Here is a 22,761-nt window from a genome sequence, read left to right as displayed (position 1 = left end):
TTTCTTCTTACCTAAATAGCTCCAGCCCGTCCTTGCACAGTCTGCCCCTTCTCTGGCCATCTTCCATGTTTGAATTATTCTTCCACCCTCCCCTCTCCCCTTTTTTGCCATTCATCACTTCAACACTGACAAATTACTTTATATCCCTGTATTTCTCTTTTTCTTTGCCTCTTTCTTGACACATGGATTCAAAAATGTGCTTCCACTCCTGTCCCCCCCCCCCAATTCTATTTATTCCATATTCAAACAGATAGATACTGCATAAGGTTTGGTCCAAGGGGAGGGTTGGCTGTTTCAGGGTTAGGAAACGTTGAACAACACACTACTCTCTGAATCCTTTTGAAATGTAAGGGAGCTCTGTGAGAGGACATGGTAGCCTTCTTTTGTCTTTTGTCTTTGTTTAAGCTTATGCTGAGTATCTTGGTTTCTGGAATCTTATGGACAAAATGCTGTCAGAGACCAAAGGAAATTGGGAGCCAAGTTCATTCTGCTGGCCTTATTTTCCAACAGTACTTTTCACCACTTCATGTAATATATAGATACCCTTCTCTGATCCAGGAGCTTTAAAGACTTTGTCTTTGGGGTGCCTGGGTGGCTCAGTCAGTTGAGCGTCTGATTTTTGTTTCAGCTAAGGTCATGCTCTCACAGTTTGTGAGTTCAAGCCCCAGGTTAGGCTCTGCGTGGATGGTGTGGAGCCTGCTTGGAATTCTCTTTCCATCTCTGCCCCTCTCACTCTCTGCCTCTCTCTCAAAAATAAATTATAAAAAAAAAAGTCTGTTATTTGCTCTTATTTATAGAAACCTAGTGGTTAGACTGGTAAAAAAAAATATCTCCACTTTGGAGGGAACAAATTTGAGTTTCAGAAACTCAAATCTGAGGAATCATTGACCTTGTATGTATTTTAAAGTGTCCAAGTTTCAAGGTATCCTTTAGGTCATCAGGAGATAAACAATATATAGAGAGAGCAAAGGAGCTAAATTAGAGGAGAGTATAGGTAGACAGAAAGCAGATTGTGTTAATAGAGTACAGACTAGAAAAGGAAAAAGTAAGAAAGAGGAGGGAGAGAGGAGAGAGCATAGGAGGGAAGGAGGAAGGAAGGAAATTAGTTATTTGGGAGGAAGGGAGAGCAATGGACCTAATCAGAAATAAGGAAATGACACCTTTGGCCCCTCCAAAGGATGGAGGAGTCCCATCTCTGAGATACATGGGTTCTGGTCAGTGTCTATAACAAATCTGAGTATAAACCCCAGCTCTTCCTGACCTGCCTCGCCGAGAACTTGCTCTTCACCCATCTACTGTGCAGTGAGAATGCAGAGGCTGGAAAACAGATGTGATTCTGGTCCGGTGAGAGCCGGGTGGGGGAAAGAAAAGGCAGGGAAGTGGGGGTGGGGATCAAAACAAAAAAAGCAGATGCAAAGCAGAGCTAAGGCAGGACCTATAATAGAGAGCTTAGAGCAACAATCATGTTTTCCATGAAGCTCAGACAGATGGACAAACTGAACTCAGGCCAGTCATTTGGCAGGGAGAGCAATGACCTCAATGTGCTGGCCCAGCTAGAGACCATGGCAGAGAAGAGCCTCCCCAGGCAGCGGGAGGGGGTGCTCTCCTGGGGTCGGTCGGTCGTAGGAGGGAGTCCGAAGTTAGGGCAGTGAAAATGGAACAGAATGTCCAGAGCAAGGCAGAGGGAGAAGACAGGCAGGGAGCAGCAGCTTAGAAGGAAAGGAGAGGGAGCTCGGGAGCAATGGTGTGAGAGAAGGAGCCGCCATCTATGTGCACCGTGCTTAACAGCTTCCAAGAACATGACTGTTTTGCAGCTCTGGTGGCCCTGTCCTTCCAGCATCATTCCCTGTTTGTTTTCAGAGCCCAGGTTGGGAGAACCTCCGATTTCTCTTTCCCCAAGGTGATTTTTGGTCAGCCTCTGTTCTATTACACTCTCAGTTTATCATCGAATTACAGGGAACTACAAGCAGCACCCGTGGTCAGAAATGAGCAACTGCCCCCACCCCCAACCCTGAGCCGGGAGCCTCTGATTTTCTGAGGTTCCCACTGCCTCAGGGGAGGGACTCCCCACTCCCATCCAGCCCAGGCCGATCTGTGGACTGAGAGCACATTCTCCAGCCAACGGGAAAGTCCTCCATGGAATGGACTGGCAGGTGCAGAAGCCACTGAATGCAGGCTAGCTAATCTTTTGAGTCACATAGGAAAATTTTAGTTTTCAGAAAGGCTCTGCAGTCAATGGCTGATGGGGAAAGTACAAAGAAAGAGAAGGGAGGCAGACAGGCGAAATGGCGCGCTGGTTCTATTCATCTGTTTATTGGCCTGTAAAGAATACACCCATCAGCTGAAGGCCTCTGGGCAAATGTACAGAAAATTTATTACTACGGTCCAATCCAACTAAATTAAATCCAGGGCCTAAATGCAAAAAAAAAAAAAAAAAAAAACAAAAAGAAAACCCATAAAAAGAAAGCGAGAAGAGAGGAGGGTTATGCGAGGTGGGGAGGGAGAAAAAAGGAGGCAGAGAGCAGTATGTGCGGAGGAATGAAGCAATAACCTAGTANAATTTATTACTACGGTCCAATCCAACTAAATTAAAAACATGAAAAAAAAAAAAAAAAAGCCAAAATGAAATCCCATAAAAGGAAAGCGAGAAGAGAGGAGGGTTATGCGAGGTGGGGAGGGAGAAAAAAGGAGGCAGAGAGCAGTATGTGCGGAGGAATGAAGCAATAACCTAGTAACAGCCCAACTTAAAAGATGGATTCAGTACATGAGTTAGAAGCTGGCAAACCTGCGTCCTCAGACAACTTCCCGCTTCTTAATAACCCATACTTGCTGTAATTCTTCATGTCTCTGCACTTTCTGTTCCTTTCTTTCTGAACTATCCCCTCCCAATTCCAGTAAATAAATGCTCATGTGTACATCAAAGCCCAGGTTAGATTCTGCCTCTTCCCAGAAACCTTTTCTGGTTTCCTCTGCTTCTGAATAATTTTTTTTTTTTTTTAAGTAAGCTCTGCATCCAATGTGGGGCTTTAACTCCTGACCCTGAGATGAAGAGTTGGATGCTCTACAGACTGAGCCAGCCAGGTACCCCTTCCTTCCAAAGAGCTTCTCATTCTCTCTACTGAGCTACATTTTTATTTACTTCTATAATCATGTCACCAGCTCTATTCTTTCTTTTGCATGTCTGTATTTTCAATTAGACCGGGAGTTCCTTGATTGCAGAGGTGAAGTCTTACTCATCTCTGGCTGATAGAGAGATTAGCATGTAAGAAGTCAAAATTTGGGGGCACCTGGGTGGCTCCATCAGTTAAGAATCTGACTCTTGATTTTGGCTCAAGTCATAATCACATCTGAGCCCCATGTCGGGATCTGCTCTATGGAGCCTGCTTGGACTTCTCTCACCCTCTCTCTCTTTCTGCCCCTTCCCCCATCCCCCCTCTCAAATAAATAAACATTAAAAAATAAAAAGTCGAAAGTCAGGACTATGCAAATATGGGCAGAAAACCAGGAAAGTTCAATGTATGTAATTAATAGCTAATACAATTAAGTTTGGTAGATTTATATGATATACATGATATATGATAATGGATAATGTGTGCTAGGCATCCTGTATGATGGCCTGAGTGATGATTTCCACCTCCTATTCTTTTTTACCCCCTTGAGTGTGGGCTGGCTGTAGGGACCAGTAGCAAGTAGAATGCAGCAAAGGCTCTCTGGTATCTTCCAGATGAGATTACTAAGACCCTGGCTTCTAGCATTAGTGCTTCCTTTTGATCTCTTGCTCCCTTACTTGCTCTGAACAAAGCCAGCCGCCATGCTGTGAGCTACTCTATAGAGATGCTCTTGTGAAAGAAGGGATGGCTCTAGCCAACAGTTAGCAACCTCCGAACTGTAAGAGCCATAGAAATGGACTTGGAAGTCCCTCAATTGGACCTTGAGAACATGGCAGCTCCAGCCAACACCTTGACTATGGCCTTGTGAGACCCTGAGCCAGAGGTATGCAACTGAGCTCTTCTTGTATTCCTCATCAACATAAGCTTTGGGAAAATAAATGTTTGCTGTTTTAAGCTACTAAACAAATAACTAATATGTCCTGTACTACAATACACAACTATTTTATCTAATATATAAATATAACATTTGTATATTTCTAAATGTATATAATATATAATAATGTATTATAATGATGATACGGTTATATAAAGACTAAATTAGCTATTAGTATGCATTCGCTAGTTTTTCAATATTTTTAAAATGTTTATTTCTGAGAAAGAGAGAGACAGAGCCTGAGCAGGGAGGGGCAGAGAGAGACAGAGACTGAATGTGAAGCAGGGTCCAGGTTCCGAGCTGTTAGCACAGAGCCCAACACAGGGCTGAACTCACAAACCACAAGATCATGACCTGAAGTCGGACACTGACTGAGACTAACCAACTGAGCCACGCAGGCACCCCTGCATTAGCTATTATTATGTAGTAGCTGGTAGTAGTGGCTTATGTTTATGGAACATTTACCATATGCTAGGTGATGTGCTAAAAAGTATGATTATACTTCTTTTGAAATTAACATATTTATAAGAAAGTATGGGGACAGAAGAGAAGGGAGAGACACAGTAAGAAGGAAAAAAGGGAGAAACAGGATGCAAGAAACAGAACTCATGTGGAAACCACAGAATTATCCTTTAATATTCACTACTAAATTGCATAAATTAGTACTATAATTTACTTGAAATGTAGGCCATAAAAAACAAATCAAACAATTGGAGGCGGCTGTCTTAGTCAGTAGAGCACTTGAATCTTGATCTCAGGGTTGTGGGTTTGAGCCCCATGTTGGGTAGGGAAATTACTTAAAAATAAAATCTTAAGGGGCACCTGGGTGGCTCAGTCAGTTCAGTGTCTGATTCTCAATTTTGGCTCCGGTCATGATCTCATGGTTCATAAACCATCCAGCCCCATGTCCTGCAGGTAGTGCAGAGTCTGTTTGGGATTCCTTCACTTCGCCCCTTCCCCTGCCCCCACCTCTCTATCTCTCTCTGTCTCAAAATAAATTTAAAAACTTTTTAAAAAATCTTTAAAAATTTATTTAAAAAAATAAAATGTATTTATTCATTTAGCAAACATGGAGAACTTTCTATACTCCCGCCATTCTGTTATAGACATTTGAAATATGCTAGAAATAACATGGACAGTATTTTGCTATTACATTGCTTACATTTTTATTTTTTTATTTTATTTTTATTTTATGTTTTATTTATTTCTGAGAGAGAGAGAGAGAGGGAGAGAAAGAGAGAGAGAGAGACAGCATGAGCAGGGGAGGGTCAGAGAGAGAGGGAGACACAGAATCCGAAGCAGGTTCCAGGCTCTGAGCTAGCTGTCAGCACAGAGCCCAACGTGGGGCTCGAACCCACAAACCGTGAGATCATGACCTGAGCCAAAGTCGGACGCTTAACCGACAGCCACCCAGGTGCCCCACGTTGCTTACATTTTTAAAGGAAAGTTATGGAAGTTCCTTCATTGTGGATAGACTTCTTTAGTGACCTAGTTAACCTATTTCTAAAAACAAAATGATGGTTTGGATGGCCATTAATATTGGAACTGATTCTCCTCTCAGGGAAATTAGAATGTGCTTATGGTTGTTCTGTGGGGTCAGCCATACCTTTTTTGAAACTGTAACTTTTACGTAGGCTCTACACCCAATATGGGGCTTGAATTCACAACCCTGAGATCAAGAGTCACAGGCTCTAGCAACTGAGCCAGCAAGGTGCCCTGCAGCTCTTCTGGAATAAGAGGGAAGGAGGCTCTGCGAGCCATCCTTAAGATGGTGATGGGCAGGAGTTCATTGCTGCTCTTTCAAACACTGCATACTGATTGGTTTTCACAGACCATTCATAGCTTTCCACGTGAAGATCCTTCTCCCCAGTTCCTTTAGTAGTATTGTCTAACAAACCATGCCAAAACCTAGTGATTGAAAGCAACAACTTATTCTTTCCCCTGAGTTTGTATGTTGATCAGGCTGTAAGTCTGCTTTACATGGTGTTGGCCAGGAAGATTCAGAATGGCCTCGGTCCAATGGCCATCTGGTGCTAGCTGCCCACAGGAATCTGCGATGGGTTGTGGGCATCAGTTCTCTTCCTTGTAGTGTCTACGCCTGACTTGTTTGGGTTTCAAAAGCACAGCCATGTGTGAGACGGAGCATTCCAGGAAACAAAGAAGTGGAGCGCTCTTAAGGGTTAGCCTGGGAAATTACTCCATATCCCTCTCCTACGTTCTGTCAGTCAAAATAGATCTACAGGGTCAGTTCCAGTTTTAGGGAAGGAGCAACAGATTCCACCTCTTCATGGGAAGATTGGCAAACAGTGTGTAGCCATATCTAATCTACTACTAGTACGTCTAATCTCTGAGGTTAAAGTGAGTCTTGTCAAAAGCCCAGGTTAAGTGCCAAGCAGGGAACATTTGTATTTTGCTCTTTCCTGGAAACGTAATTCCCTTGTCCTCACAACACCACAGAAGGCTATCTCCCAAGGTCCTCTTTGATGCTCAGTATTATCTCGATGAATGTTACTCTCATTTTTTTGTTTTCTTACCATTAGGCACAACTGACCAGTCCGCTCTGTTGAGCTATTCTCTTCCCTTGGCATCTACGACACCACATCTTTCTTTTTCTCTGCTCCATCCAATGTGTTTTACACTTCTTTTTCTTCTGTTCACTGGGAGTTTTCGGGGTGTTTGCCCTGGCCATTGTCTTACTATATTTAATCCCTCACGAGTCACATTTGCTCCTATATCTTTATTTTCCATCCTTTGGCTTATGTTCCCAGATCCACACCTGAGTCTAATCTACTTCCGTCTCCTGAGCTCTACTTCTCTGTTGGGACGTCCCACAGCCACCCTGAGTCAGTCAGGCTTTAATGGAATCATTTAAACAGCAAGAGACAAAGCTGGGGAACAGACTGTAAGCTGAGCTTTTAGGAGTGACTACCATGAGACTCCATTGCTCCGCCTGCCATCCGAAGGCCTCCTTCCAAACTGACATGTCACCACTCAGGCTCTAGAATCACACAGGTGGGGCTACACTCCACACCCTCACCCCCTGCCTCTCTCCTCACTCCACCGAGTTTTGACATCAACAGGTCTTAGGCCAGTGCTCATGGTTGCTCGAACTTGAATAACATTCAAACTCCAGCTGCGGAAGAGTCTAGGGTATGTAGCTTTTAGTGTCCTACCTCTAATGCAAGAAGGCGTGCAAGAAGGAGGTTTGAATAAATGTTGAGTGAGCTCAATTATGACCATCATGTCTAAAATGGTGCCATCTTCTTCCCTGCGAGGTCCCCACACCCATCCCACCTGACTGTCTGCCCAGCTACTGAATTGAAATATGGTGAGTCATGCTCAGACTCCCTCATTCCTTTTTCCATCATCCTGGCTCCTCCCTACCCACCCTTTGTAGTCAAAATCCTGTTGATCTTCCTTGATCTTTCCAATCCACCCAGTCTGTCCATTATTTCCATCACCAGTTCAGTTCAGCCCAGCCGTTACTCTCAGTTACAGTGCCCCCCCCCCCCCCCCCCGCCCCCGGCCCCAACCACCCTTAGAACACAAAGTGTACACAAAAGTAGTATTTCTAGCACTGGTTAGATTAAGTCACCTTTTGGCTTAAAGACTTTAAAGATTCCTTATCTTCAGTATACAGATATCAGTATACAGATAGAATTCTTAGTATGCATACATGACTGTTCATTTTTGTTGTTGTTGTTGTTTTATTTATTTTTGAGACAGAGAGAGAGGGAGACACAGAATCTGAAACAGGCTCCAGGCTCTGAGCTTTCAGCACACACCCCAATGCGGGGCTCGAACCCATGAACTGTGAGATCATGACCTGAGCCGAAGTTGGACACTTAACCGACTGAGCCACCCAGGAACCTCCGTGACTATTCATTTTTTAAAATCTCTCATCACCACTGCTCCAACTCCCCCCCCCCCACCACCAACCAGTACCTTCATACTTTGGTTTCTACCCCTGCTGAATTACTTGTACTTCTGAAAAACTACATTCTATTTGCCACACCTCCACCATAACCTTTCTCACAATCTTTATGTTCAGCTGGCTGATTTCTCCTCATCCTTTATAACTCAGCCTGGGTGGCTCAGTCAGTTGAGTGTCTGACTTCGGCTCAGGTCATGATCTCCCAGTCCGTGGGATTGAGCCCCACATTGGGCTCTGTGCTGACAGCTCAGAGCCTGGAGCCTGCTTCAGATTCTGTGTCTCCCTCTCTCTCTGCCCCTCCCCCACTCGCTCTCTGTCTCTTAAAATAAAGACATTAAAAAAATCTATCTATCTATCTATCTATCTATCACTCAGGTTGGGTATTATCTCCTTTGTTTTCTAGAGTGTCTTCACTACAATGAGTGGCTCAATGTGCACAGAGGGTTTGTTTACTGTTGTATGTATCCCATCGCTTCTCAGCCTTTTGGCTAAGATCAAGTGTAGTACTGTTGTATGGCCTAAAGCAAGCACAGGGACTGTTTCTGTGCATCAGAAAGAAGTGTAGAGCTTGAAGGGGTGAGGCTGTATTTCCTAAAACTGGTCACAAGAGGGCAGCAAATAACTTCTTTAGATCAGCTAGGCAGTTCTGTCACTTTTCCTGGCATCCCCGCATCCAATTTCCTATTATTACAAGTGACTGCTGGTGTTGCAGCACAACTCTCGAACTATGCCTGATGGGTGAAAGATTCCTAATGATCAGAGCTGTACTTCATTTATATTCTGGTTGGCTTCTCATCTCCAGGCACTTCCCTAAGTACTGGTAATTTAAAAAGATGGTTCAGGGGGGATGCCTGAGTGGCTCTGTCATTTGAGCTTCTGGCTCTTGATTTTGGCTCAGGTTGTGGTCCCAAGGTTGTGGGATCGAGCCCCAGCTTGGGCTCTGTGCTGAGTGTGGAGCCTGCTTGAGATTCTCTCTTTCCCTCTGTCCCCTCCTACTTGCACTCTCTAACAATAAAAATAAATACATTTTTTAAAAAAGATAAATCAAGGGCACCTGGCCGGGTCAGTCAGTAGAGCATGTGACTCTTGATCTTGGGGTCATGAGTTTGAGCCCCATGTTGGGTGTAGAAATTACATACTTTAAAAAAAAAAAAGGATAAATCAGTCACAGTTCCTACATTCAAAGGATCAGTAATTTAGTGGGAATGAGAAGTGGTCCTGAACTTTATTGTCTGACATATGAAGAAACAAGTGATCTGATCCATTTTCATCAGTAGCAATGATTGCTTCAGATGCTGGAACAATTAAGGTGCTTGATGGGCCCAGTGGGTAGAGCATACAATTCTAGATCACCCCCCGCTCCACACACCCAGGGTCATGAGTTCAAGTCCCACTGGACTTAGTGCTTCCTTTATTTATTATTATTACTTTTTTAATGTTTTATTTATTTCTGAGAGAGAGAGACAGCGTGAGCAGAGAGACAGAGAGAGAGGGAGACACAGAATCCGAAAACAGGCTCCAGGCTCCGAGCTAGCTGTCAACACACAGCCCAACGTGGGGCTCGAACCCACAAACCATGAGATCATGACCTGAGCCGATGTTGTATGCTTAACTGACTGAGCCACCCAGGCACCCCAAGCATGTTCCATCGTAAGCCCACTGCTTTTCTTTTTTCTTCACTTCCTTCCTTCCTTCCTTCCTTTCTTCCTTCCTTCCCTCCCTCCTTCCTTTCTTCCTCCTTCTCTCTCTCCTTCTCTCCCTCTTTCACTCTTTCTTTTTTTCCTTTCTCAGATGAACAGTTTTATGTTCACAACAAAATTGAGTGAAAAGTGCAGAGAATTCCTATATACCCTCCACCCCACACACCCACACTCTCCTCTACTACCAAAGTGGTGCATTTGTTAAAACTGATGAATCTACATTGACACATCACCCAAAGTCCGGAATTAACGTTAGGGTTCACTCTTGCTGTTTTAAGTTCTGTGGGTTTGGGGGCATCTGGGTGGCTCAGTCGGTTAAGCGTCCAACATCAGCTCAGGTCATGATCTCACAGTTTGTGGGTTCAAGCCCCACGTCGGACTCTGTGCTGACAGTTAGCTCAGAGCCTGGAGCCTGTTTCAGAGTCTGTGTCTCCCTCTCTCTCTGACCCTCCCCTGCTCATGCTCTCTCTCCCTCTCAGAAATAAATAAAACATTAAAAAAAAAAAAGTTCTGTGAGTTTTGACAAATGTATCATGATATGTATGTTAGAGTATCATACTAGTTCACTATCCTATAAACGTTCTATTTCTCTTTTAAAGTAAGCTTTACATCCATTATGGCTTAAACCATGACCCTGAGATCACATTTTACCAGCTGAGCCCGCCAGGTGCCCCCAAAATGCTCTGCCTATTTATCCCACCCTCCCCTTTAATCTCTAACAACTGACCTTGACTGCCTTGTAGTTTTGTCATTTTCAGATTACATATCGGAATCATAAAGTATGTAGCCTTTTCAGATTGGCTTCTTTCACTTGTAATATATACCTTTATGATTCCTTCCATGCATTTTTGTGACTTGATAGCTCATTTCTTTCTAGTGGTGAACAACAATCCGTTTTCTGAATGTAAACAGTGTCATTATCTGTTTACCCACTGAAGTCCCTTAAAGTTTGGGCGATTATGAACAAAGCTGCTCTAAGCATCCGTGTGCAACATTTTGTGTGGATCTAAGTTTTTCCTTTGGGTAAATACCAAGGAGCATAATTAATAAATCATATAGTAAGAGTATATTTATTTACTTTTATAAAGAAAGACCAAATTGTCCTCCAGAGTGTACACAAGAATTGAACCTGTTTGCATTCCCTCCAACAATGAACAAGAGTTCCTACAGCTCCCAGTCATTGCCCTTCTTTCATGTTATCTGTGTTTTGAATTTTGGTCATTCTGATGGCTACGTAGTGACATCTCATGGATTCCAATTCACCTTTCTCTGTAATAACCCAGGATGTGGGGCTTTCTTTCAGATGCCTATTTAGCACCTCATGTCTTCCCTGATAGGGTATAGAGCCAGGGTTTGTGCCTATTTTTAAATCAGGTTATACATTTTCTCTTGGTGAATTTTAAGAGTTTATATACGTTGGATCACAGTCCTTTATCAGATATGCCTTTTACAAATATTTTCTCCCGTCTCTGGCTTGTCTTCTTTTTCTCTTGACATTGTCTTCTGCTGAGCAAAAGATTGGAATTTTAATGAGGTCCAGCTTATTATTTCTTTCATGGTTCATGACCGGATGTCATATCTAAAAAGTCATCTACATACCCACAGTTATGTGTTATCTTCCAGGGATCTCACAGTTTTGGGTTTTAGGCCTATGATACATTTGGGTTCATTTTTGAGAAGGCTGTGAGTTCTGTTTCTAGATTTCTTTTTTTTTTTTGCATGTGGAGGTCCCATTCTGCATGGTTTGTTGAAAAGACTGTCTGATCCATTGTATTGCCTTTGCTCCTTTGCCAAAGGTCAGCTGACTGTATCTATATGGGTCTATTTCTGAGCTCTCTATTCTGTTACTTTGTATGTGTCAATTCTTTTGCCAATGCTACACTGTCTTGATGACGGTAGCTTTATAGTTAGTTTCGAAGTCACGTGGTGTCAGTCTTCCAACTTTGTTTTTCTCTTTGGCTATTGTAGTGGCTATTTTGGGCCTTTCATCTCTCCCTAGGAACTTAAGACTCAGTTTGTACATATCCGCACAATAACTTGCTGGGAGAGATTGCATTGAGCCCATAGACCAAGTTGGGAAGAACTGACATCTTGATAATATTGAATCTTCCTGTCCATAAATACAGACTATCTCATCTATTTCATTCTTCGATTTTTTCCCCAGAGTTTTGTAGTCGTTCTCATGTGTATTCTCAGATTTACATATATAAGTATGTCATTTTTTTGTGAGCTGTGACATAGTAAGTAATATTTATATTACCTCACATATGGTTCCTGAAACCCCTGGAATTGATAAGTGTCTTTCCGAATGCTCATGAGATGACACGATAGCCTCGGGAACGGGTGCTGGGTGCCAGGGGAAGTAACCACGTGATCAGACGGCTGGAACTAATCAACTACCCCCATGTAATGAAACCTCCATAAACCTAAGCAAAGGGATTTGAAGAGCTTCTGTGTTAGCAAACATCTTCAAGTTCTAAGAGGGTAGCATGGCCTGAGATGACATGGAAGTTCCGTGCCCACATCCCTCAATCCGTGCCCTTTGTGTCCTACCAGCTGGCTGCTCCAGAGCTGTAGCCTTTATAACAAATGGTTAATAGTAAGTACAACACTTGCTTGGGTTCTGTGAGCCATTCTAGCAAGTTATTGAACATAAGGAGGAACCCCTGATTTATAGCTGTTAGAAGTACAAGAGGCAGGATTTGCAATTGATGTCTGAGATGGCGGTGGTCTTATGGGACTGAGCCCCTCACATGTGGGATTGGACATGAACTCCAGGCTGATAGTGTCAGAGTCCAGGTAGACAGTGTCAGAGTTGGATGGAATTGTAGGGTGCCCAGCTAGTGTTTGAGAATTCATTAATGAAGGAAATACCCCCTCTCCCGCCCACACACACACAGTTGGTATCAGAAAGTGTTTCAAGCAGAGGAGACACAGAAGCTTTTCCTTTCAGGTGCTAATGTAAATGGTATTATGTTTTCAATTTCAAGTTCCACTTGTCCAGGGGCCCTGGATGGCACAGTCTGTTAAGCAGTTGATTCTTGATTTCAGCTCAGGTCACAATCTCATAGTTCATGAGTTCAAGCCCCACATTGGTATCTGGGCTGACAGTGCAGAGCCTGCTTGGGCTTCTCTCTGTCTCTCTCTGTTCCTCCCCTGCTTGTGCTCTCTCTCTCTCTCTCTATCAAAATAAACTATAAATTTTTTTAATGTTTTTTTATTTATTTCTAGGAGAGAGAGAGAGAGACAGCGTGAGCAGGGGAGGGTCAGAGAGAGAGGGAGTCACAGACTGAAACAGGCTCCAGGCTCTGAGCTGGCAGTCAGCACAGAGCCGGACGCGGGGCTCGAACCCACGAACCACGAGATCACGACCCAAGCGAAAGTAGGACGCTTAACCGACTAAGCCACCCAGGCGCCCCTAAACTATAAATTTTTTAATGGATAAGTTAAATTCCTATGTTTATTGCACTTTATGGAAAAATGATTAAATTTTGTGTGATAATTTTGTATTCTGCAAACTTGCCATGATCCCATATTAGTTCGAGGAGGGTTTTTTTTGTTCCCAGTCATTTCTTCAGGATTTTCTACATAGATGATCAAGTCATCTGCGAATAAAGACAGCTTTATTTCTCCCTTCTCAATCTTTTCACCTCATCTATCCCCTTTTTTTTAAATTGTATCAGCTAGATTTCCAGTATGATGTTGAAAAGCAGTGATGAGATGAAATATCCCTGCCTTGTCATGATCATGGGGAGAAATTGTCCACTGTCTCATTGTTAAGTATTATGTTAGTGATAGGTTTCAACAGGTCTGGCTTGCAGCAGGACCGTGGGATCCCAGTAGAGATGGAGAAGTTTCCCCTCACCCAGGGATGCCAGGGAAGTCACTTACCCCAGTGGGATGTCCCATTGCAAATTGCAGTAGATGATTCCTTTCTCGGGCATGAAGAGGCTTAATGTTCTCAATACTGTAGCACTTGATCCATGGTGAGAGTCAGGGCGATGGTTGTTTCTTGTAACTTCCACACTTTCACAGCATTGGGTGCCTTGGCAGAGGTCCCCAGTCTGACATACGAGTCAACAAGACTTACTGGTTGATAATCCAAGTGTATTAAGGCTTAGGACAGGGGTGCTTGGCTGGTTCAGTTGGTAGAGCGTACCTCTCTTCATCTTGGTATTGTGAGTTCAAACCCCATGTTGAGTGTAGAGATTATTTAAAAAAAAAAAATTAGGACAGTACTTCAGTCCTCCCAGCCAAGGTTACCTGTTTGCAATTTATTTAATTTTTTTAAAAAGTATTTTTTCAGGGCGCCTGGGTGGCTCAGTCGGTTGGGTGTCCGGCTTCGGCTCAGATTGTGATCTCACGGCTGTGAGTTCAGGCTCCATGTTGGGCTCTGTGCTGACAGCTCAGAGACTGGAGCCTGCTTTGAATTCTGTCTCCCCTCCTCTTTCTGTCCCTTCCCTTGTGCTCTCTCAAAATAAATCAACATAAAAAAAATGTAAGTATTTTTTTTAAATGTTTTTATTTATTTCTAGGAGAGAGAGAGAGAGCGTGAGCAAGGGAGGGTCAGAGAGAGAGAGGGAGTCACAGACTGAAACAGGCTCCAGGCCCTGAGCTGGCAGTCGGCACAGAGCCCGACGCAGGGCTGGAACCCACGAACCGCGAGATCATGACCTAAGCGAAAGTCGGACGCTTAACTGACTAAGCCACCCAGGCGCCCCAAAATTTAAGTATTTTTAACTTTTTATCTAACTGTAGTCATACCATGTTAATTTTTTTGATGTTATTTATTTCTGAGAGCGAGAGAGAGAGACAGAGGGTGAGTGGGGGAGGGGCACAGAGAGAGAGAGACAGAATCCAAAGCAGACTCCAGGCTCTGAGCCGTCAGCACAAAGCCGGATGCGGGGCTGGAACTCACGATCCTGGATCATGATCTGAGCTGAAGTCGGCCACTCAATCGACTGAGCCACCCAGGTGCCCCACATATTTGCAATATAATCTGATATTTTAATATTCCATTTTTCATTTCTATGAACCTTGCCACTTGCAGGTTAAAGGAGAGATGGAACCTTCATTAAAATGTCATGATCTTTTGCTCAGCCTTACATGTCATGCCCTTTACACTGTGACTCCCTATCACTTTCTGACAAGGGTGTCCAAACATGGTCCTCTGCTTCTGTAATCCCCCTAAAGGGGGCAGCCTGATTTGTGTAGCATCAAGGGTAAGCATGGGTTAGTTCCGATGCAGGGTCCGCACAAGGTAGAATGAGGGGCTCATATAATCAATTTGTCAATCCCTCACTATTTGGGAACGCCAGTGGGTGGTGTCGGACCTTTTGGTGGTTGTCTTGAGAACACATGTGACCTGCTGTTACTGAATTAACCAAGTCACTGTACTTCATTAACCAAAGATGCTGTATTTGAAGAACAGTCCTTGGCAATGTCCCATCCCACTTGGGTTGCAGTGGCCACTCTTTCTATGCATCCAATCAATATGCTGTATCTACTAAAGGGTCAGGTGCTAGGGCTCATACCTAAGCGAGGGCATCTCCTTCCTGATGGCCAGGGGTATCAATGCCTTATGAGCCGGGACATGGAAGGCAGTAAAAAGTGCCTCAGGCTCTTGCAGGCAAATACGGATGTCCCTCCACACATCCATTCCCCACAAAGCCTCACTCATGAGTCATCTAATCCTTGGCGTCCTGCTGTCCAACACATAGGGTTAATTTCTTTAGAGCAGCACAACTGTCCATACAAAGGGTTTGTGGCGAGTGCTTCTGAGTGATCAGCAGCCAGCAACCTGAGGTTTCTTACTCATTGGTGGCTGGGGTTCATTCCTTCCTGAGAAGCTCCACCTAATGATGTGAACACTGCCGGGAACTCTTACCCTTTAGGGGTATATCAACATTTTCCCCATTCCAGAGCTAGGATCAACATCCTAGGGGTCCTCTCCCCTTCCGGTGACTCTGCCACAGTATCTAAGCCGTACCTTTCAAAGTCACAGATATATCATATTCAAGTGGTAGCCCTGCTTGGGAGATGCCTAGAGATGTAATCTGCTTCCCCAGTATTTTCACCTTCTCAATGCAGCTTGCGGCTCCCGTTCCCAGCCCCACATATGCCCTTTCTTTGCCAGGTGGCATAAGAGAAGGAGGTACCAGGAAAGGAGTAAAATCCTCTAACACCCTCCCTCCCCAATCCCTGCAGAGGCTTGAACCTCCTTTATATCCGTAGGGGTTGCGTAGGCATGCATCTCATAAAACAGTTTCTGTGACAACATGCATCCACCGAACTAAATGACACGAAAAAGTTTATGGTAGATCCTGGGCCTTGAATTTTCCATGAATTCACTGCTCATCTTTGTCCTAGCAGATGGTACAGCAAAGCTTGCACAATGTCCTGCAGCAGAAACGTCTCCACACGCTTCACAGTATATCATCAATGTCATGGTCCATTTTGCTAATGTCAGGAAGGAGGATAGAGAATTCTCGGGCTACCATCCCATAACATGTGGTGGGGCTCTGCAGGTAGCCTTGGGAAGCCTTTAGAAGGTACATTATGGGGGACACTGGGTGGCTCAGTCGGTTAAGTGTCTGACTTTTGGTTTTGGCTTTGGTCATGATCTTGCAGCTTTGTGGGTTTGAGCCTTGAGTCGGGCTCTGTGCTGGCAGCGAGGATCCTACATGGGATTCTCTCTCCCTGTGTGTCTGCCCCTCTCTCTCTCACTGTCTCTGTCTAAAGGTGCATTATGGCACTAAGTAATGTATGCAATTGTTGAATCACTCTACTGTATGCTTGAAATTACTATAACACTGCTAACTATACTGGAATTAAACAAGCAAAAAAAAAATGTTCATTATATCCTTCCCACATGAAAGCAAATTAATATTGGTTATCAGAAACCTGTACTGGTCAAAGTCTTTTCCATTAATCTCCTCGAAGACAAAGCACATTTGCAGGAACATTTTTGGCCAAAGCATTGGAGTAAAACCATAAGTATCTATAAATCACAAGATTTTAAAATGGGATGGTAGAAAAAGAGATGTTTTAAAAAATAATAAATAAATAAAATAGCCATGGTTAAAGATTTGATAAGAGTTAATTATATTGCAATTGACAAGAGAATTTGGTTATTTCTGTGACATGCATTTAAAAATTATGACTGATGGGGGCGCTTGTGTGGCTCAGTCCATTAAGCGTCCGACTCTTATTGTCTGCTCAGGTCATGATCTCGCAGTTTGTGAGTTTGAGCCCCACATCAGACTTTGCTCTGACATTTCAGAGCCTGTCCGCCCCTGCTCGCTCTCTCTCTCTCTTTCAAAAATAAAATAACACAAAAAAACTTTAAATTATGACTGATCACTTGCCAAAACATTAGATTTTTGCGAATTTTATATAAATATACATTAAAGTTTGGCATCACTTTTTCCCATGCTTCCCATGAAGTATAACATACACAAAAACTTACATAGTTGGGGGGCCTAGTTGGCTCAGTTGGTAGAGCCTATGACTCTATCTCAGGGTTGTGAGTTCAAAGCCTCACCTTTGCTGTAGAGATCACTTTAGAAAATAAAAATAAAAATTACACAGTAGTAAAAACCCTAGTTCTTTTAATGGAGAAGTCTCCATTTTTTAAGAAATCAAAAACCTGCTAAACACAAAACACAAGATCTTTGTTTTCTTGGCAGATTACATTAAAGTTTCATGTATTAAATAAAGAAAAAGCTTTGTTTAGAGTTTATTAGACCGAAAATCTGAGAAAATGTCCTTTTAGGGTGCTTGGCCGGCTCAGGTGGTGGACTATGCAACTCTTGGTCTCAGGAGCATGAGTACAAGCCTGATGTTGGGTGTAGAGATTACTTTTAATGAATAAAGAGGGGCGCCTGGGTGGCTCAGTCAGTTAAGCTTCCGACTTCGGCTCAGGTCATGATCTCACAGTTCGTGGGTTTGAGCCTCGTGTCGGGCTCTGTGCTGACAGCCAGCTCAGAGCCTGCTTTGGATTCTGTGTCTCCCACTCTCTGATCCTCCCCTGCTCATGCTATTTCTCTCTCTCAAAAATAAATAAAAAACATTAAAAATTTTTTAAATTATTGAAAATAAAGTCCTTTTAAAAGAGAGGAAAACCAAATTCTAATTTTGCACCAATGTACTTTTAATATCCCTTTTTAGATTAAAGAGGTTTTTTTTAATATTTATTCATTTTTGAGGGAGAGAGAGAGAGAGAGAGAGAGACCGTGTGAGCGCGCAAGCACAAGGGAGGGGCAGAGAGAGAGAAAGAGTGAGACACAGAATCCTAAGCAGGGTCTAGGTCACCAGGCTTGAACTCTACAGCTGTGAGATCATGACCTGAGCTGAAGTCAGAAGCTTAACCGACCGAGCCACTCAGATGTCCCAAACCTTACCTCTTTCATAAATCCATTTTGGCAGTACCCTCCAGAGTTTAAAAAAAAAAAAATCACCTATATACAACATACATCAACACAGACAAATTTTTAATTTTTTTTTATCATTTGTTTTTGAGAGAGAGACAGAGTACAAGTGGGGGACGGGCAGAGAGAGAGAGGGAGACACAGGATACAAAGCAGGCTCCAGGTTCTGAGCTGTCATTACAGAGCCAGATGTGGGGCTCAAACCCACAATGTGAGATCATGATCTGAGCTGAAGTCAGACACTTAACCGGCTGAGCCACTCAGGCGCCCCAACATAGATAGCTTTTATTTCACTCATATGGCTAAAGCTTCTTACTGATATTTGCAATCTTTTGGAGGCTATAGGCTAGATTTGGTGCAAGGGAACTTCTATCACACTATATTTTATTTTATTTTATTTATTTATATATTCATTTATTTTATAGCATTGTATTTTAAAAAGCTTCTTTCCCCTTCTTATTTTGTCTTCAGTCTCTGTGTGCAGTGTTTTGGTTATCTTCTGGGTGTTTATATTTCAAAGACAAGATAAGATTTACAATTTCAAAAGACAGAAAGAATGTAAGTTTGTGCCCTTGGCATTTTGGAATAATTGCTACTTAAATTCCTCTTGTTTTAAGGGTTGACAGCCTGGGGCATTTCATCCCTTCCCCAAACCCACCCCCTGACCCACCACAGCATCTTCGGCACAGTCGTCATCACTTTCTTAGGGATTCTACCTCTTAGCATCCCAACCAGGCTTTGTCACGGGCACACAGACCCTATTCGTTGTCCTCCTGGATTTCATAAATGAAACTAAGGTTTCCAAATTATGACTCTACTCTCCCTCCTTGTCAGCCAACCCCGAAGCCAGCAGAGCAGTGGAAGCTTCATGCCTTTCTCTCACCATAACTCTTCTTTCAACTCTAACTCAAGCTTCAGTCTCTAGTTGGGTATTGGGGGCCACCTATACGGCGTACAGGATGGGCCAGCCCATAATGGCCGACTTTGGTCCCTGTCTTTGTTACAGTATACAAGGCAGTTCTTTAAATAAGTACATCAAACCCACCCATGTTTTCAGGGTATATGCACACTGTTGTGGAAATCTGGTCTGGATCACTGGCAGAAGAACCAAGCGCCACTCAGAGATCTTGGAAGGGAGGAGGTTTATTTTATACCAGTGGGCTCAGAGCAGAGGAGATCATGCTCCAGAGGTCTGAGCCCAGAGCATTAGCAGAGGGAGTAATTTATAGCCTGTTACTTCCGCATTCCTCATTACTGCATGAGACAAGCAGTGTGGGAAGAAGAATCTGGAAGAGGGAGCCTTTGATCAGGGACAGGTATTTCCTTATGAGTCTTGCTGGTCATCTTAAAACAGATTTTTTCCCTATCAACACTCCTGTGATGATCTACAAACCTCTAAACATAGAATAAACATAGAAGCCACCTCTCCCAATGGCACAGAAGTCAATGGCCAATATGGAATTTCCTACTCAGGTGCCTCTTTCCCAAGGCCCATTTCTTTGGTCTCACTGGTGCTTCAATTGTTGGTTTCAAAATTGGTCGTATATGTAGTAGGCAGGGAGACACTGAAGAGGTAGTCCTTTCCAGATCGGTAAGTGGCAGGGTTTTATAAGCAAGAGAACATACTTAAAAGTCTCATCTTGGGTGCCCTCAAGATGAGTAGATCTGTGCACCTATTTGCCAAATCTTAGAGGTTTATATAGAGGCCTGGGTTTAGTCTCATCTACTGTCCAGAAAGTCTCAGCACACTTGTATCTCAAAGCTGTGTCCTTGCAGCAGCTTCTGGGAATAAGGAAGGCAAGCCGGATGCACGTTCCAAAGCCAAGGTGAGGGAGAGGGCCCTCCAACTGCCAGCTTGCCAGTCAGCCCAAGGCCATGTTCTTTCGATGATCTCCCCCAACGCAAAATCATACCCACTTCAGCTCTGGCCTATTCCTGAAAAAGAAATGTTCAAATATAGTCTGAAAGCTCCTAACACAAAAAAGCACCAGAGCAAGGCTCAGAGGGGCACCAGCCTGCACCCTCCAGACACAGGGAAGAAGTAATGAGCTCATTGGGCTCACTGGGCACCTCCACCAGGTATCTTTGCTCCTGGGGGTTATCAGGGACCTCCTTTGGTTTCCTCTTCTAACACCAGGACTAGTAAAAGATAATGTGAAGCATGTTAAAATTTTTAAGAGTTTATTTTATTTTATATTTGAGAGAGAGAGGGCGCAAGTGAGCAAGGGACAGAGGGAGGTAGGAAGAGAGACAGATATGGGGCTCAAGCTTACCTGAAGCAGGACTCAAAACTCACGAACCATGATAACCAGGAGAACCTGAGCCAAAGTCAGATGCTTAACTGACAGAGCTACCCAGATGTCCCAAGAGTTTATTTGAACAAAAATTAATTTGAATTGGACAGCACCAAACTCGAAGTGGTTAAAAGTACTCTACCCACAGAAACTCTGGAAGAGATTGTTCCAGAGAAAAGGCCAAAATAAGGAAATTAATTGTTTAGTCACTTAAAGTTGATCTGGCTGTTTGTGATTGACTGTCCTTAGCTTTCAATTTTGTAATCTTGAGACATTTAGGGGCTGATTTTGGTTTGCTTATGGAAGCAATCTAATCTAATCCTCAGTCTAATGACTCCCTTGTTTAGTTAATTTTTCACATTTTATGCAGACTTATGAAGGGCTCCAAGGAAGAATGGTAAGAAAATGGGTAGTTATCAAACTTTAGTGCATCAAAATTATCCAGTGCTCGTGAAAGATGCTTGTGTTCCTTCTTTGGGGATTTCAACTTCGCATGTCTGTGATGGGGATAAGAATTTGAACTTTGCATGGAGGTCTTACTTAGGAAATGCAGGCTTTTGTGGGGCACCTGGCTGGTCCAGTTGGTTAAGCATCTGAATCTAGATCTCAGCTCAGGTCTTGATCTCAGCCCCATGTGGGCTCCGTGCTGGGTGTGAAGTGTACTTTACATAAATAAATAGATAGATTAAAAAAATAAATGCAGGCCTTCTTACTTTATCCCAATATTTTTCAGACTTGAGTGTTTCCAGAATCCCCTGAGGATATGATTGCTAGATAAGATATAGAATGGTCAAATAAATTTGAATTTCAGATAGGTAACAGATTAATTCTTAGTACATCCCAAATAATGCAATATTTGTGAGAAATCTTTAAAAAAATGTTAATGTTTATTTTTGAGAGCCTGTATGAGCAGGGGGGAGGGGCAGGAAGAACCCGAGACACCGAATCCCAAGTAGCTCGAGGCTCTGAGCTGTCAGCATCCAACTCACCAGCTGTGAGATCATGACCTGAGCCAAAATCAGAAGCCCAACCGACGGAGCCACCCAGGCGCCCCTATTTGTGACAAATCTCAGCTGCTGTTTTAACTGAAATGCAAATGTCCCTTTTCTCCAACCATTGCTGAATACTTTCATTATTTAAGAAAAATTTTTTTTTAATTTGAGAGAGAGAGAGAGAGCACATGAGTGGGACAGAGGGGAGAGTGAGACGGGGGCGGGGAGGATCTCAAGCCGACTCCATGCCCAGCATGGAGTCCAACACAGGTCTCCATCCCGTGACTCTGGGATCACGAGTTAAGCCAAAATTAAGAGTCAGGTGCTCAGCGGACTGAGTCACCCAAGCGTTCCCATCACGGCATACTTTCACATCGGTTGTTTGAATCTTCCTTGAGTCAGATCTATGTGACGCTGTCTCTTTTGTCTTTTTAGGAAATTTCACAATGCATAATCTCATCAGTTTTCTTTATCACTGGTTCTCTTTTTAACCTTCTCGAATCTCTCCTCCCTCTAGGGTTACCTCAATAACTTACTGGGTAACAAGACACCCGAGAAATGGCTAATCTGCCATACTTTTACCTTGTTTCTTTGTTCTTCCTTTTACTTTCCCACCTGCTCCATTCTCTCCCCCCTCCTCTGCTCTCCCGTTTCCTTCTTAGGTCTGTTTCTCTGCCTTTGTCCCAGTTGCCCTTCTCAAAATTTCTACCAGGGCTCTCTCTTTTCCACTTTGTTCCCTCTTTTTCTGTTTTCCTTGTCTTCCTTTTCTTTCCTCCCTGCCTTCTCTCCGAGGCTTCCATGTCAAAATTAAGCTCAGTAGGAAAAAAAAATTAAGCTCGGTAGAAACAAGTTAGGGCACTAGGAACCAGCCTGTCACGGTGTGTTCCAGAAGGCGATTCTGTTCTGCCGGTCCCTTTGCTGGAGCAAGTTCTCAGCCCGGTGAAAGGAGGGCTTCAAGAAACAATTGCATCGCCTTAGGACCTGATGGGGAGGGTGATGGATAGCACTGCAGTTAACGACTCGGAGAACTGCAGGGAGAGGAGGGGAGCCGCTGCCGAGCAGGGAGCAGGGCGAGGGGAGGGGGTGGCTAGGAGAAAGAGCCAGTCAGGAGGAGCTTATGAAAGGGGAAGAGAATATACTGGCTGTGTATGGTGCGTGGAAAAGACCTTTCTGCAGATATTGTGTCTTTGTGAGCTGACTGCAGAGGCCATGTGCATGCCGAATGCATGTGAATGTATGTGTTGCTGATTGCCGATCATGGGTCTGTGTGAACTGCTGACTGCGAGAAACGGGAATGTGTCGTTGAAAGGATTTTGCAGTCAGAGTGCTTGTTTGTGGTTCTGTGGTATGTGGGACTGACTTTTTGCC

At 43.6% G+C, this 22,761-nt stretch overlaps 1 protein-coding gene across 4 annotated transcripts in view; it reads right to left on the bottom strand.

Moving 5' to 3' along the window:
• Positions 1–22,761, bottom strand: part of MFAP5 (microfibril associated protein 5) — a 49,459-nt gene that overhangs the window by 13,698 nt on the left and 13,000 nt on the right. The window contains exon 1 of one of the 4 annotated variants that reach the window (XM_039220664.1): positions 13,570–13,864. The exons of the other annotated variants lie outside the window; for them this stretch is intronic. The gene's annotated coding sequence lies outside the window, so the exon portion shown is untranslated. Of the gene's footprint in view, positions 1–13,569; positions 13,865–22,761 lie in introns of those variants that run through there. 4 annotated transcript variants of the gene reach the window in all.

This window comes from Hyaena hyaena, unplaced genomic scaffold, assembly GCF_003009895.1.
Source record: "Hyaena hyaena isolate Hyena2069 unplaced genomic scaffold, ASM300989v1 scaffold_909, whole genome shotgun sequence".
NCBI lineage: Eukaryota > Metazoa > Chordata > Mammalia > Carnivora > Hyaenidae > Hyaena > Hyaena hyaena.
The sequence above is the reverse complement of the archived record's forward strand: the minus strand, read 5'-3'. Positions and strand labels throughout refer to the sequence as shown.